The sequence below is a fragment of the Saimiri boliviensis genome, chromosome 1, assembly GCF_048565385.1.
Source record: "Saimiri boliviensis isolate mSaiBol1 chromosome 1, mSaiBol1.pri, whole genome shotgun sequence".
Classification (NCBI taxonomy): Eukaryota; Metazoa; Chordata; class Mammalia; order Primates; family Cebidae; genus Saimiri; species Saimiri boliviensis.
The window spans coordinates 107,075,880-107,080,439 of NC_133449.1; positions in this window are offsets into that span (position 1 = coordinate 107,075,880).

Below are 4,560 nucleotides of genomic sequence, written 5' to 3' on the forward strand. Positions count from 1 at the left end.
GCTCATAAAATGTATTCATCCAAGTGATTTCTACAGCATGTAAATTTTACCTTAATAGAGCTGTTAAAAATTGCTCATCATATTTTTATTTATAGGAAGCAAAAGTGAGAACATGCTAAATCAATACTCCTTAGAGGAACTTGGATTAGTAACAGTTCATTCCTACAACTTAAAAGTTTAAAATATTTTTAATAATGAATATATTTTTAATAATGTAGAGAATTACTTGTGGTATAGTATTTATCACAAGGTGCATGATGAAAATTGTATGTAAATCACAATCTGTGTTTTAAAAACCATAAACATGGTTAAAATTATTACAAGGTATTGAACATTTTAGCCTGACAAGTAAGATTAGTTATCATTGGGTGACAGGATTCAGTTGTCTTATTTCCTTTGGACTGCTACTTAAAAATACCTTAGACTGGGTAATTTATAAACAATGGAAATGTATTACAGTTCTGGAGAACAGGAACTTTGAGATCAAAGTGGCAGCTGATTCGATGACTGGTGAGGGCCTATTCCTGATAGATAGCACCTTCTGTCTCAAGGGGCAAGGGAGCTCCCTCGAGCCTCTCTTGTAAGGACACTGATGCCATTCACGAGCTTGGAGCCCTCCTGACTTAACTACTTCCCTAAGACCCCATCTCTTAATATCATCATATTGGGTATTAGGTTCCAACATAATGAATTTTGAGGGACATCAACATTCAGATCATATCACCAGTCATTTGTATATTTATGTAGTTATCTTTATTTATTTTGTACCTCTACATTTTCAAAATATTCTTCCATGATGATTAATTACTGTTAAAAATAAGGAAAAAAGACAGTAGTAAAGGTTATAGTGAGGAGTCCTGTTGCACAGTCATGCTGTATTAAATGTGCTGTGTCACAGGATGACCACATGTAGCCCATTTTTTTTTTTTTTTATAGATTCAACCACAGTTTGATGACAGCCCTTACTGGTCAGGAGGACCCAAGTTAATGGCATTGATAAAATTTGTTAACATTTCATTTTCTCAATCATAGTAGTTGTCGATCAGCCCTGAGAACATCATTCAGAGCAGGTTGTGTTGCAAACAATTCACCTAACACAATTGATTTACATAAGTCTTCTTCTCCACATGTAGCCAACAGTAGGGTTTTTAATTTCCATTATTTGTATCAACTCTGATAAAAGATTATGAGCAAGGAATTTGCTCCCTGCAGCCACATGTGATTAATGATTTGCGTTAGAATCTACCTAGTACTTAACTGCTTGATATATTCTCATGGTCAGACTCTCAGTTCTAGTCCAGGATGTAAACATGTTTCCTACAAATTAACTCAATTACGTAGTCCCCTGAATTGCAGCAAACATTTCTTATACAGAGCCACTTGCATATTCTCCATGGTAGCTGACACTTCACAATTCCTAAGGGAAAGCATGAAGAATTAGACTAAATTCCCTGGATTCAGAAATAGAGGGAAAGTGATTAAGATGTTGAAATTGCTCAAGCTCTGCTGCTGTCATTGTTGAAGGAAGCAATACCTGTGTCAGGTGCAAAATGTAATAGTTCTGATTACCTACTACCTATCATCTGGGACATTTCCAATTCACACTTAACTCCGAAGTCTGTTCTATATCGAAAGATCCCAGGGTGTGCTGGTCTAGGACTTTCTTTCATCTCAAATGATACCACTTTTTTTCTCATTTAAAATTCACTCTGAAGGTCCTAAAGTCGAATATTTAACTTAGATGTTTTTATGAAAGCAATTTTTAAATACACTTTCTTTTACTGTCTGTTCTGGAATATCTAAGAGTCTATAATTTTGTATAATATCCAATTTCTAGACCATACCCTGGCCTTCAGAGGGAGGATTTTGGGACCTATTGTCTTTCATGCTCTGGGACTTGTGTTTGTTTTACAGGAGTGTTTATAAGAGGTAGTCTGCAGACCACCTGCTACAACATTACAAACTCATTCCAAAGGAAGCTTCTAGAGTCCTAACCCTGGACTTCTGTAGTTCGGGGTGAACTCTGAGAAGCCACATTTTAAACAGCTTCCAGGTGACTGTGAGGTTACCTAAAGCTTGAGAAGTGCCAGATTAGCTCTTTTCTGTTTTTAGAGAGCATTCACCCACGCTATCTCATTCTGTACATCATAACAGGTTTCTTTACAGGAAGGCGCCTTCAGACTTCCAAAGGGTGAATAAACGTTCTAACATCACAGAGCCAACAGAGGCGTATCTAGATGTAGCTCTCCCACTTCCTGGACCAGCAGTTTCAGTATCGTCTGAGGATATGTTAAAACTGCATTTTCTTGGGCTCACCCTCACACTTTCTGAATCAGGAACACTTGGGGCGGCTTTAAAGAGACATGCAGGTGAGTCTGATGATCTATAAAGTTTGAGAACCACTGGTATACCTAGTGTATAGTTTACAGCCTCCTGGTACTAGCTGCGTGGCACAATTTATTTAAGTTATCACGTTACCAATTTCTGTAAAGGGCTTGACAGTTCTTAGCTTCAGATCACAATTTCTATTAGAGAATATCAAGGACTGAAGCTCCAGAAGAGATTTTAGAATCAATGCGTTGGCAAATGATGCCTTTGAACAGGGAATGGTCCTACCAGGAAGATAATAGTCTGGACTCTGAAAAGCAGTATCAAAATAGCACCACAAGACCCATCGGGTTTTAAATTAAATAACAGATTTCTAAGTTACAGCTAGTTCAGTTGAATCTTGGTTTTGACATTTACTGGCTGTGTAGCTTTCTGAAAAGCTAAAGAAAATCTGGGAGGATTACTTTTCACACCTGAAAAAGAGTATAATGATAGTACCTTCCTTTCACATGGCGATTTTGAGCATTACATGAGGTCATGAATGAAAGTGCTTTGCTGAGGATCTGTTAATAAGAAAATGCCCAAAGAATGTTATAAGGCACATAACCGTGGATATGCGTTGCAGTTCCCTTGCTCTTAGTTCCCTCATGTTAAATTTTGAGTAATTACAGTGTCTAAAATTAGTGAGTTTCAGTAAAAGACAGAACTGAGTGGATCTCTGTAGCAATAGAATCTACGGTCTTCCTTTGAAAGATGAAATAATTTAGACCAATCAATTGGTATCTTCAGCCTGTAGGACTATTTTTGGCACATGTTAAATACTTGATGAATAGATGTGTGAGTAATTAATCAATAGCTGCGTTTTACAAAAGGGGTGGTTTTCAGAGTTCAGTTATATACATTCTTTGGCTAATATGCCCATAATTCCACGAGGTAGGTATAATTACTGATTTCATTTTACAGAAGAAGAACCTCAAACTGGTGGTGATGGAATGAGTTGATTAAGGTGGAATGGGGCAGCAACACAGGTTATCTGACTCAGGGATCCTGTGTTAAATTAGTCTGCTATCCCACTTTAACCACTATGCAGCTTTGTCTGGTAATCTCTAGCAATAAGCAGCAGGGGCTAGAAAGGTTAGAAATAATTTTCTAAGGCTGGGCATGGTGGCCTATGCCTGTAATCCCAGCACTTTGGGAGGTTGAGGTGGGTGGATCACCTGAGGTCAGGAGTTCGAGACCAGCGTGGCCAACATGATGAAACCCTGTCTCCACTAAAAATACAAAAAATTAGCCTGGCATGGTGGTGGGTATCTGTAATCCCAGCTACTCAGGAAGCTGAGGCAGGAGAATTGCTTGAAACTGGGAAGTAGACAGAGGTTGCAGTGAGCCAAGATTGCGCCACTGCACTCCAGCCTGGGTAACAAGAGCAAAACTCCATCTCAAAATAAAATAAAATAAAATAAAAATAAAAAAGAAAGAATTTTTTAAGCACCTGTGGATAAGACAGAAAAAAAAATTATGCATTAGGTTGAATCAGCAATACGTTTTTGTTAATTCAGTAGCTAGAAGCAAATTAACTCCTAGCCAAAATGGGAAGAAAAGGCTTTTTATTTTGTTGTTAATATTATTTTAAACTACATTCTTGTAAGATATACTAAAAAAAAAAAAAGTAAAGCAATTGTGTAGCTGAATACATTATTGCAACATAAATACTTTTAAACTACCACCTCTGTGAGGATCTAATACCTTGTCAGACACTCAGGACGCCTCCCCAAGGCGATCACTCTGCACAAAGGTGACTGCTATCCTCATTTATATGATTCCCTCCTTGTTGTTAATATGTGTGTCCATCCCCAAACACAGTAGCTTAATTTTACCATTTTTAATTTTTTTTTAATCTTTAGATACACTTTTTTTTTTTTTTTTTCTTTGAGACAGAATCTTGCTCTGTCATTCGGGATGAAGTGCAGTGGTACAATTCTGGCTCACTGCAATCTCCACCTCCTCAAGAAGTCCTCCCACCTCAGCCTCCCAAGCAGCTAGGACTACAGGCGTGCACCCCCATGCGCAATTAATGTTTACTCAGGCAGGTCTCCAACTCCTGGTCTCAAGCGATCCTCCCACCTCGGCCTCCCAAAGTGCTGGGATTAGAGACATAAACCATCATACCTGGCCTTAGATAGACCTTTTAAGTTTACTTTCATCTGTAAATCATCCTGTCATCCTATGCCA